The following is a 13,687-nucleotide window of genomic DNA, read 5'->3' as shown; positions in this document are numbered from 1 at the left end:
CATGTTGTGTCATTTCTCCAAATTGTATTCTTATTTTTAATTTCTTTCATTTCTATCATGCAAAGGATAATGAAACCAAAACATACAAGTTGATTGAGTCAATGCATCAATATTAGTAAAATACATCAGTGAAAGTTTGAGGAAAATTGGAAAATCCGTTTAAAGGGCCGTTCACATTGGAGCGGTTTTGCGGCAGCGGCAGCGGCGGCGGTTTGCCGCTAAACTTTGCCGCAGCGGCACGCTGTGCACACTGGAGCGGTTTGCCGCGCGTAATATGCAAATTAGATTGTTGCCCTTGGGCACCTGCAGTTTACTAGTAATCAATTACATAATTATCATGCACATGTATACCGTGAATACATTCCCCATGGATCTGAGAATTTACAAAATCACTTTTCCAAAACGAAACAAGGAAATCAAAGATGCGTAACATGCAAGAAGACTATTGGACAATCAGTACTGGAATATCAGCTTTTCAACTTTTTGCAAAAAAAAAAAAAAAAAAACTTTCAACACAGACTGTTCGATGAAACTGCAAAATATTCCTTGTGTTACTGATATTGGTATGCATGCAGAAATTATAGCATCGGACCACTGCCATATATACTGAGAAGGTGGTACATTAAAATGTGTACATCCCACACCTCAATATCTCAAATATGATCTGCGAATGTCACATTTTCCTCTTTTTTTTAAACAAAATTAATCAGCATCCAAAGTAATGATATCTTATCTTGTTTCGTGTTAATGAGAAAATGACTAGTATTTTTTTTCTGGTGTCGGCAAAGTAGTCAACTGTATGAAAGATGAGCTCTTAAAAAAAAACAAAAACAAAAACAAAAAAACCCAGCAACATACTTCTTTACTTGTCATTCCAATCTTTTACCATAGAATAGTACAGTATACCGGTATTATGATATATATATATATATATATTTTAATCATCATGATTGTGTCATTCATTTTCATGTGCATGTTTGTGTAATGATTTTTGTACTTCATAACTCACTTTTCCTACTGCGCCTTGAGCACGTTAGTCATGTGGGATTGGCACATTAAATGTATATTGTATTATTATTATCATTATTACCGATGAACTCCATACGGATGAAATGTTAATGTTTGATTTGATATCTGTCACAGTTCATGCTCTTTCTGGAAGTGTAGTTACAAAGGTGAGGGGATGTTTTAGGTAATATGCCTGCCATTCACTCTCCTACTCCAACCTATTAGATCTACGTATGTAGAGTATAATGTAATCCACAAACAGCCCATAATAAACTCGCCAACATACTGTACTCCCAGCTATGGAAAAACAAGAGTAGCATTTTCACTCTCCACAACATGTATTTCATATTATGCATGGGGAAGAAATTAATGGCAGTTTTGCATCCTCTTAGAAAAACAAACAAACAAACAAACAAACAAACAAGAACAAAAAAATACACACACACACACACACACACACACACACAATCTCAGTTTGGATTTCAAATTCATACATCTGTATTACACCATCAAATCTACGCTTTCAGAAATCTGGATAGCATGTTAACACTTAAACAGACAGTCGATTTCCAAGTGAACCACACAACTGGGTAAAGTGATTACCAAAAGCCAACTGAGGTCAGGTTTATCTTAAGCAAGTTTTGTGGAATTGCACTAAATCTTTTCTTCAATTAATTTAACCACCGAATGAAAACAATAGTTAACGGGAATTTTAACCAACTTATGTCGGTAAATGACAAACATCACTCCAAATACACATCAAACAATGTACATACACTAATACAAACCACACATGTCAAATTTAGCACTTGAGACACTAATTCAGGACAATTGTAACATTGCAACATACAGTCTCATTTGATGTGATCTAATATGGCAGTCTGTTGCACAAATAAAGTACAGTGTATACATATACTGTTAACATTTGCGAAAGGAAGTAATATAGCACATTCACATATAAAATGAAAATTCAAAAGATCTGACATTGTATGAGCAACTTTGTAAATCTGAATGGATACACATGAGTTGTCAAAACAATACAGTAATGGTAGTATGGTACTGGATTTTATGAATGATTGAAGTACATGTATGATAATTAACACCAATGTAATTTGTATCTTGGACCAATTTTCTACAAGCATATTATTCTCATCTCCTACATCTGAAAAAAAAAAGAATTAATCTAGTGCAAATTCCTAGCAGAAATGCATACTTTACAACATAAAACAAATCAGTCGTTTACATTTCATCTTTCAAACCTCATAAGGACCAATCTTTCTAATTGATAAGATACAAAAAGTACTTGTATTACATGTACATGGGTCTAGGGCAATTACCCCCTGGGCAATTACCCCGGACCCTTCCCCTGGCCCTAATCCTAATTCTAATCCTGAACCTAATCCTAACTCTAATCTTTACTCTTACCTTACCACTAACCAGTATTTAGCCAGGGGGTAATTGCCCTCTGGGACAATTGCTCTGATACGCGTATATACATGTAGGACAGGGAAAATATAGGAGAGAATAGGATTGAGAGAAAAGAGCAGAACAGAGTTCATCAAATGAAGTGAGCAAGAAAGAGCGGATACATAGGGGTGGATGAGGCTTGAGATTTACAATGATATGGACATGTATTGAAGTTACAAACACAAACATAAGAAAATCAGGATAAGCAAAGGAATACAACAAAAATGGGCACCTAGGTGCTTACATGGTTCAATTTAGCTAGTCAGATAACAAAATTAAGTAGCAAACAGAATAGCAACATATTACGCATATAGTGCAATGACCCGTTATGAGTTATCTGACATCAAATACTAATTTAATGCAAGGAAAGTACAAACTGAGTGTTCCAGATTATTCATGTAATGAAAATAATATTCGATGCCATGTCAACATTTATAGATTTGGGTTTCAAGATAAACTCGAAGCTTCCAAAAATCTGTAGTAGCATGCTTCAGGTACGTACACTATAAAGTGCTTGCTCTACTGCTAATTATTTTACTCATTGCCATGCAGCATAATACAATATTGCATCCATGCATACTCCAAAGTCAAATACACACATGTGACAGGTACTATGTAGGTGCATAGTGGAAAGGTGGAATTTCATGTTTGAATAGTATGATGGCTACTGGCCTACCTGGGAGCAATGCAAAGAATTCTTGTGTTGTGGGCCTGTACATGTATATGCCATCACATTTCCTGAGTCGAGTTCTAACTGCGAAGTGATACACAATAGCCTGCCTTGTATGATAATCATGAAGAACTTGATCACTTCTTACGAACATAGATGAAATTGCTTGGGGTACATCTTCACTACTCAAGTGATTCATGAAGGATGCCAGTTGAAGACAATTATATCTTGTGTTTTCAAATTACCATTCACATTATAAAGACTGAAAGTAGTTTGATCCACAATATTTTGGTTAAATTTTCTATAGATTTTTTTTTCATTACCATGGCAACACATTAATTACATACCACATTTACCTGTAATACTGGCCACATATGCCAAGTTCTAGGTCAGCTCCTAAAAAAGCAAGAGTTGTTGTAACTTGGGTTGGAACCAGGTGCAAGCATGGTTAGCAACAATAGCGTTGATAGATATTTGGGTCAGGTGAGGTCATTTAGAACTAGTTTCCATGGCGATGTCACAGTTTGGTGCTCTATACATCCCTTGTCAACTTGTACACACTATGTGTGGGCGTGGTGTGTAATAATGGAATTAGCAGCTTTTCACACATCGATACTTGTCTACATTATCATAAGTAAAACTAAACTCCTTGAAAAGTGAATACATGTTTCAAAGAAGCATTGACCACTAATAGTATCAATATACATGTACCTTATCATTCATACATGGTACAGGTGTAGTCAAAATACAACAATATCCATATGGCAAATGGCTTGTGAAATAAAATGGTCACTGTTATGAGGAAACCACAATTAAAGGTCAGTGCCTATTTCCCTATAACATTGTATGTACTTCTCAAGCAAATGCTGTTTGATTATGCAGACTTGATACGGGAAGGGTGGAGATGATAAATAAATGGTTGCATTATGGTTGACTCGGCAAATTTCGAAAATAAGGGATGGATGCCAAAGTTACAAATCCTCCTTGTTTGTACAGGAGTCCCTTTTAAAATGGTCTCACTTCCATGCAATGTGGCCAGCACTTGCGATTTAGAACGAAGATCAACTTGAAGACAAGATCAGCTGCACCCACAATGCCTTGAGGATTGTGCCCTGTGCTCCACAACTGCAGATACATGTACCTGAAGAGGGTATGATTTGCTTTCTCCCATAAGAAGGATGAAGGGCTGTGACTGCGGATATTCTGTGTCGACCACATATGAGCAGTTAAAACAGTCCTTCCTGGAAGAATGAAAAAGGCAAGCATATGGAAACAGTGTAAACATTTTGAAGACATACATGTATTGATGTGCACTATTTTCTTATGCCTTTATATACATGATATTTCCAGTAATTTTGTATCATATATTTACTAGCAACTCCAGCAAACTAGGAGCAAGAGTGACCAAGATCAGAAGGTCATTCTTTGAAGCTGAAGATCTACTATGCACATACAGGAGTGAGTCAAACATGATATCTGGAAACAGGGGGCAAAATTGTTTCAGAAGGGAATGGGGAGGTAGTACAGGCCAGTAAGAAAGCTACAGATCACAACAGAACAATTTACACAATTCTGGCCTTCATGGAGTTATTTGTTTGTTTGTTTATTTTTCCCCATGTCTAGCTTAATTACAAACCAGAACTATCTTTGCAAAGAAGTGTAACTTTGTCTAAAGTCAATTTTTTTTTGACCACCCCCCCCCCCAAAAAAAAAAAAAAATAATAAAAGTGACAGACAATTTTACATTCAAAGTTACATTTGACTTGCATTTTCATGTCCTCCGAAACTGATTAAATTGGTAAGGGCCAATTACTAGACCTAGGCACCTATGGTACACTATAATACACTATTAAAATGATTGATTGGTCCATGCTGCATATTGTGATACCTGTCAAATGTATGGGATGATGCCATATACATTATAAAGAAAGAGAAGAATCTACATATATGTACATTTCCTTGAAATGAAGGGGCAGGGTAAAGATTAAAAGATGTGCCTTCACAGAAATTTCACTCTTAAGTTAAGTTCACTCTTTAGTTCTAGGTGATCGACATACAAAATATGTACCTGTGTTGTCATTAGAATTATCAGGTACGGTGCAATACATGTACCATCACTTCCAAAATAAAGTTGTCCCCCCCCCCCCCCCCCCCCCCCCCCCCCCCCCCCACAGGAGTAAGGTCAAGTTCTGAACAATGGTTATGGTATAAATGTACCTAGAATGTCAATCTTTTGAATAATGCACTTTCAGTAAATCCTGAAAGCTGAAACTCACAGTTTTCCAGTCAATGAGTGAGCTTGCATCAAAGCCTGATCAGGGATGCAGCCTCCTTTGCATGGTCTTTCCGCATTTGCTGAATAGGAGGGAAGCAGATTCAATCACTGTTTACCTGAGGGTAAATGATATTCATACAAGTGAGGTGTTATACAAATGATGTGTTATACAAAGCATTATAACATTATTTCCTTACATGAATAGGGGGAACTTTTTACTCAGCACAAAGAATTAATGTAATATAAACAGGTCTCTTTTAAAAAGCGCCTTAGCCCTTCATCCCCACAACCAACACCACATGCAGGAATTGATTGCCTGAACTTTTGATATCTGATTTTTGCTCTTAAATTGCTCATTTTGCAGTACAGTGTAAGTGCTACTAAAATGCCAAGTGCTTTTATCAATGAAACTATTCATGAAAATATACATTTGGTATTGCTACCAACATGAATTAATGCACTGAATTACGGTACCTGCAGAACACAATACAGAGGGTCATCTTTCCTACCGAGGAACACAAAGGACTGGCACAGTCTCCCAGACGAAGTGGCTGCTTCAACCCTTGATACAATATGTCAAGGGTCAGCAATTAACTAACCACTGCATCACTGGCATTTAAATTGTATGAATGAGGGTACCACCTATCGGCACCCTATGAATTTGCAGAGCAGTTTATTCCAAAATTATAAAACAAATTCGCCTAAGTTTTTCCTCAAATAAGCTGTAAATACTGCAGTTTCAAATCTCGTGACCGTTCTGTTGATCTGAATCTCCGTTGTAAAATTATGCAATTTTAGTGCGTGCGACGCATTTTCTTTGCGTGGCTGAAAAAGGGTACCTCACGATCTGCACCCCTTCCCTCCATAGGTAATACATGTGAATTTCATAGTCATGCATTGTTACTGAGTGGATGTGTAATTGAAACGTGTTCAGTTTGTTTTGTTGGCTTGATTTTCGTTTCTTTGTAACTGTTTTCATAGCTATAAAATGGCACTTAATCCCACGCGTACCTTTTTGTTCTATACGCAAACAGCCATGATACGCAGGGTGTCAATGTACCCTGCCGATAGCTGGTACCCTTACCATACATTGAAGAAACCATCCAAGTCTATTGATTGTGGGAAATGTGGGCATCTTTGGAAAAGCAATACAAGATAATGCACATGCTTACCAGCTACAGTACAGTTACAGTTAAAGTGATATTTAAAAACATTACCCTTAACTTGGTCAGACTCAGCCTGAGAGGATTTGATTCACTTTCTAACAAGACAAATCAGTCCTACTTCACTGCCTGTCTGATGATGCGAGACTGAACGCGAGTAAATTCAAGTAGATCGTCTTTGTCATGCCAATGCAATGCCAATGGACAAAGTTGTGGTTATGTGTATGCATTTATACCAGTGCGGTGGCGGTATGGCAGTACAAAAACACCTACGTAGTACGTGACCTAGATCTAGGCCTGTAACGGCTGTATAGATTAGAAGAGGCAGATCAGTTAATAGTAAATACCCAGAACATACCTTTTAGGGCCTAACGTGCGTTTAGGTCTAGAACTATGTCTACCACAACGTTTAACAGTACTATCAGAGTATCAGGCCTACAGTCTAGGTGTTTCTGTTGTTGTTTTTATTTGAATTTATTTGCCGTTTATCATTGATCATTTTTTCCCCGTATTAATCTATGCCAAATTTTTACTTATGAATTAGAAGGTTCCTACTTTAATTCCAAAATTTTCCCTAGACAGGGCCTTCATTATTTTAATTTCATTAGAAATAATTCAAAAATACTCTATGATATCAAACATATCTAACGTTAGAGTGTCTAGTCTACTAAGAAGCATATAATAAATACGTTGTATACGCCTACGTAACCAGTACTAACCTTTCTTTCTTTCTTTCTTTCTTTTTTTTTTTAAATGAGGCCCTTCCGCCTACCTACCAGTAGTATACAATCGACCATATTGTGGTCCATTGATCATATGAGAAGCCCTTCCCATCTAGAATTCTATGGACCCCATACATTACTGGTCATTAGTAGGTGTGGGACTAGTCGGACAGTAGGAGTGCTCCTACTGCTGGACCTAGTAGACCTCTAGTTCTAGATCTACTCTAGACTTCAAAGGCTTCAGTACCACGTTGGCGGAATACTATATCAGACATAGATAGGCGTATATGGGACTGTGGTATTGATAGACTGCTTTCTTTCGCTGGCGAGTCTGCGTCTATGGCAAAATACGTGGAAAGTTACAATCTGCAATGTAGCCTCTGCAAGAGAGTGACCGCTGTCAAGGGTCGAAACAAATAGCAAAACCTTGAGAAAACCAAACGAGCAACTTACCATTTAGCCCGATTTCATCACCAATGGTCTCCAATTCGATATTTTCCTCAGGAGTGTTTTTGTGAACATAATTGAGTTTATTGTACAAAAGTTGTCTTTTTTGGACGTCTTCGTTCCGCTCTTCGATCGAGGTGTTGTACCTTCGCGAGACTCTTTTTCAAGCTAAAGTTTATGACCCCACCCACATAAATAACGTCACGAACTATACTCTATTATAATTGGTCAATACCAACCTCGCCGCAGCGGCAGACTAGAAAAATCGCTCTGCGGAGCGATTCGAGAAAACCGCTTGCGGTTGCCGCTCTGAAAAGTCACCGCTACCGCGGTACCGCTCCAGTGTGAACGGTTGTATATGAACAACACGCGAGGGATTTTTGCGGCACGCCGCTGCCGCTGCCGCTGCCGCAAAACCGCTCCAGTGTGAACGGCCCTTAAAAGTTATGAATTTTTGAAATTTTGGCGACGAGACCGCTGGATCAGAAGACTACTGCAAATAATGACGTAAGAGGTAAGTCGAGTGATCTCACATTATGCTACAAAAGTGAAAATATGTTGAATATTCTTTATATTTTCTTTATATCGTAGTGCATATGTGATGTCATGATCTGCAATAGTCTTTTGATCAAACGGTCTCGTCACCAAAATTATTTTTAAAAATACTTTTAAATGGATTATCCGATTTTCCTCAAACTTTTCACTGATGTATTTTACTATCATTGCTACATTCACTCAATCAACATGTATTGAGGTTTCATTCTCCTTTATATAAGCAATTAATTTCACCAATAATGATTGATTGGACATTGCAAATAGAATTCGATTCTACAAGGAATTCATTCTGCTAAGGTAATTTTTACAGTGAAATAATTACTTATATGAGCAATTGAAACACTGACTTTTACTAAATGTTTTGACTTGGTTGAAAGGAAAAAAAAAAGGTCAAGTTACTAAAGATCTGACTTCGATAGGATTAGAATGAACACCGGCCCGATGCTGTTAAACTTTCAAGGAAGTTAACGACAGACTTGTAAAAGAAATGACTCTCCGAACATACATAGTTTTCACCCCGATGAGTTCTCGCAATGCCCCTCGGTCTATTGTTGATACGCTGGCGTTCAAGCTACCTCTGCATAAATATCAATAAAAATCACGGAGCAGGACAAATTTCACTTATTTTCGATACAAAGACACAATGACAACAGTCCAGGTAGACGTAATGATAAGTAACTGAAATTATTTAGAGCAATCGGAATTCAAATGCGCTGGAGATTATGCGCTACTTGAAGTTATTTAGAGCAATCGGACTTGAAGATATTAGTGAGGTTCACACCTAAGTCCCTTTACCTTAAGGTTTTCTAAACCTCGAGGTTTTGTAAACCACGAGGCACTAAACTACAAGTTAGCGTAGATGTAGACGCATGTAGTTTAGAAAACCACGACAAAACCTTAAGGCGAAGACACCACGACAACACCACAAGATTTCTTAGGGTGTTGTCGTGGTTTAAGCGCGTAGTTTAAGCGCGCTGTGGCAGCGCGCTTAAACTATCAGCGTGTTTCTACAGAGAATCCGATAGACCTAGCATTTGCAAGCGCGTAATCAAACAGTGCGCTAACGCGGAACCGGGTTGTTTCTACAGAAAGCACATAATCGGATTGAATCCGATTCTCCACCTGAATGCAGGTGTGACCGGATGTCTGGAAAGTTGGCTGGTGCATTGTGGGCCTGGGTCAAGGTCAAGCATCTACTGATAATGCGGATGCGATCACCGATTGAACGAAACTGCGCACAGGGCCTGCCTAGCTAGCCTGCCTAGCTCTGGGCCGGCCGGCCCGGCCTAGTGTGGGTACAAGTTTAACCACGACCGGCTGCTGGACGAATTTGTGTTCATCTAACTTAACGTTAGGGCTCCTACTCTAACGTTAGTTCCAACGTTTATATGGATTAAAAACTAGTTTTGTTTTCTACCAATTCTTTGGTTCGTCAATTTTTCACGGATCTTAAGGTTGGATTTTTATAACTGGATTATCACATGTGACGAGACAACAGCAGTTCACAGAGACACAGCTTCTGTCGCGTCTGACTGAGTTCTGTAAGTTCTATCATCAATTCTAACTAGTTTCTAGAGTAGAAGTAGAACCTCCTACTCAACTGTTGGGCTAGGCCCAACGTTAGGCATATTTCTAGTCTAACATTTAACGCAACAACTTAAGATAAAAAATGATTAGATTAGGGCCTAGCACTGAGTTAGGCCTAACGTTACACATTTTTATTGGCGTATAAAAGAGTCGTTGGGCCTACTGCGACTGGATACTATCTTACTAGACGTCTACTAGTACTACTACAAGTTAGCTCTAATGTTAGACTATTCATGTTAGTGATTTCCACATTTCTACTTGTCATTAGGCCTAACGTTAGATTCTAACGTTGCTATAAACGTTAGGCCTAACAGTTACTTTAACTAACGTTTCTAAATCTAAAGGGGCCCTGAAATCCAATTTTATTTTGAAAACATCACTTTTGGGAATATAAAAGGGTTGTTCTAAGAAACGTTCCATAGGCTCTATTTTGATTATATTGATTAGAAATGGCTTAAAGTCAATCTAGAACTAGGTCTAGTTTGGAAGGTGTTTTTTTTTTTTTGTTAATTCAGTAGACGTACTTTGTACTGCATTACATACTGTCTTTACCAATGACTGACAGATGAGGAATAATATTGATTAGAAATGTCTTAAAGTAGATCTAACGTTAGAACTTGTAACGTGTTAGTTTGGAAGGTGTTTTTTTTTTGTGGGCGTTCCCAAGTAGAGTCTAACGTTAATCTGGAGAATAAAAAGAAAAAGTCGTTAAAAATAAATAGAATGTTTCTAACGTTAGAATAGATATCCGTTTCACCACAAAAGTGGTATTGAGAACTTGAGGGTAGATCTATTTTGAATCAACACAAATCAACATGCATTTGAATTTCAGGGCCCCTTTAAATTAGGCCCTAGACCTGGAGAACCACTCTAACTTAACAAGTTACAACGTTCAGTATAGTCTATTAACTGTTAGAATCTTAAACACAAACGGCCTAACGTTACAACTAAAAGGATCGACTGTGTGTCATTGGATTTATAAGTAACGTTACAACAAAGGCCTATTAAACGTGAGGGCTAACGTTGACTGCTTGTGTTAACTGTGCTAGACCTCTTTCTTCGGGCAGGTAGGATTTAATTCGGGTAGAAACTCGGGTTTATGGAATTTTAGAACAGAAGTAGCTGTTGTTTAGGATGCCTAACAAAACAGTTAACGGCTAACGTTAGATAGCGTTGATTCTAACGTACGGTAAAGTTTGTTAGGTAGGCACCTTGCCTCTAAATCTAACGTTAACTAGGTCTAACAAACGTTAGACATATTCTAACGTTATACCCCAAGTGGACTCACTTTTTCCACTTTTGGATTGACAAAATGTGCTTCAATTATGTTTTGATACTCAGTAAATGAATGTTTGAATTTCCTTTCATTTTCGGACTAACGAAACGTATTTTTATAGGCCCTACCAAGATCCATATTTCTATTTGATTCTTTGTCGGATTAACAAACTAGACCCTAGTAACGAACCTTTAGAATAACGACAAAAAGTTCGTGAAACAAACCCTTTTAGTTCGCTAATGCTAGACTTTAGAGTTTGTCTTTTCCGAACTAAAAAGGTTTAGGCCTAGAGAATATCTATTTTTATTAATAGACCCCTACTAGATTTTATGTGCATCTCACACGTATTGTTAGCGCTAGTTAGTATAGTATTGTCAATTACAATGTAACAAGTTAGTCGTACTCGTAGATCTATGTAGCTCGAATCTAACGTTAAAAAGTATTAGGCCTAGAACCATCTAACTATAATGAGAACGGTGACATGATCTAGTGTTAAGTTGCCTTGGTTTTAAAATTAATACAGCGCAACTGTGTAAAAATAACACCCCTGCCCCTGTTCGTGTGTCTTTTCTTTATGTTAAAATTCAGAGTATTTTCTTTACAAGTTTGTCAAATCTGAGGCAAATTGTGACTAGTAACGTTAGAACCTGATACTCGGACGTTTTGGAGACACCCAACTATTCAACGTTAGATAAAATAGCTGCAACATGTGCATGCACATAAAAGTCATGGCCACATTACCGTACCACAGAACTCTTACACATGTATGTCAAACTGGTGATTGTCTTCCGGGTCAGTATCGGATTATTGAACCTGGCGTGTTTCTACAGCGCTGACACTGGAAACTGCCCCGGAAAGAACTACCTCATTAGACGGTTAAGTTAAGCGGAATCGGTATCGGAATCTGCATCGGAAAGAAACCGTTACTGGTGTGTTTCTACAGCCCCCTCTATCGGATACAATCCGATAGACCCGGAATTTGGGGTTCTGTAGAAACACGCTGTATGACAGATGTGAACGGAGTTTTGTTAACCACGACGCTCAGTTTTTTCCACAATAGTGCGCAACCCTATGGGCAAACTAGGCGCCCTTTATTTTCTATCGTAGTTATGTTTACCTCGAGGTTTTGCTAACTGCATGTAGGTGTGAACGGCATCGAAGTTTTGTCGTGGTTAGGGGAACGCATTTTTGCGCTCGTAGTTAGTATAACTACAAGTTTTTGGATAGGTGTAGACATGGCTAAATCAAATGCGCCGGAGATTACGCTACTTTATAAAGTAGCGCTCCAGCGCATTTGATTCCGATTGCTCTATAAATAATTTCAACTACTAATCGTTACGTCTACCTTGATTGTTGTCATCATGTCATTGTATCGAAAATAAGTGAAATTTTAACAGTGCATCTGATTTTTGTACTTAAATAGTGTAAATCAAAATCTCAGCGAGTTAAACACGTTTACTACTATTTATAAGGAAGATAGTGTGTAAGAAAATATATTCACTGTTATAAGAAAAGAGAGTAATGTAAAAACAGTGGCCTTGAATAGTTTACAACTTGACAGAAAGAACAAACAATTTTATTCACATGCATTTTCAAGTAGAATCTTTCATAGCTCTGAGGTTCCTTCATTTCTTTGTTTATTTTTGTTTGAACATTTTATTTCAAGCGATTCATCGTTCATTAATGTAACCAAGTGAAACTAAGAAAAAAATGGCACTGATGATCATGATGATCCAGCTCGCTTTTACTATTTTCCTTCTTTGTTGATATATACTACCATCCATACAGTTTATAAAAGAGGCATCGGAATCGGACAAAGGGTATTACTTTCCCAGATACTTTGCTCTCAAAGAAAAAAAAAAACTTTGATACAAACGGGTTAAAAAAAGACAAGGAAGAACACATTGGAGCATTTGCCGAGTGTAACACTTACCAGTACTTATTTAATTTGAGGTACTCACGTGCAGTTAAATTGCTTACTATCTGACACTGGCTGCCAAACCGGACACAGATCTGAGTATCAATTTAAGAGTTTTGATAAAGATTGAGGATATGGACGATTCAGTCGCTGGTGCTCTATTAAAAGCGCTCTCTTTTTCTCAAGTATGTATACATGCTTCTTTTCATAATATTTTTTCTACAGGGATGCCTCTTCTTTCGTCTCCTCCTGTTGTGCTGTAATGACCCTGCTGGAAAGAACACAGGGTCGCACAGTGTGTTCAATAGGGAGCTTTAGATTTTAGACGCGCGGACGTTCAAAGGAAAAAAACATGTTCTGAGCTTGCGCAGTAGCGCGCGTAAAGTCAATCTATTTTTAGCTTGCGTCGCCTGAGTTGTTTACTACGCGTACTGGGCTATTTTCACGTCCGCACAGTTTGCGACGTAGAGAGCTTCTTCATGCACTGATCATATGGGGGCGCGATTTTATTTTTTATACGTTGCGTCCCAGCGTAATCTAAAGCTACTTTTCCACACGACGCAGGGAGAGGAGAACGTCCAGCGCAAGCGTCGGCTCAA

The sequence above is a fragment of the Diadema antillarum genome, unplaced genomic scaffold, assembly GCF_040938485.1.
Source record: "Diadema antillarum isolate AM-2024a unplaced genomic scaffold, OU_Dant_1.0 scf00000022, whole genome shotgun sequence".
Lineage (NCBI taxonomy): Eukaryota > Metazoa > Echinodermata > Echinoidea > Diadematoida > Diadematidae > Diadema > Diadema antillarum.
This window is presented reverse-complemented; position numbering follows the sequence as displayed.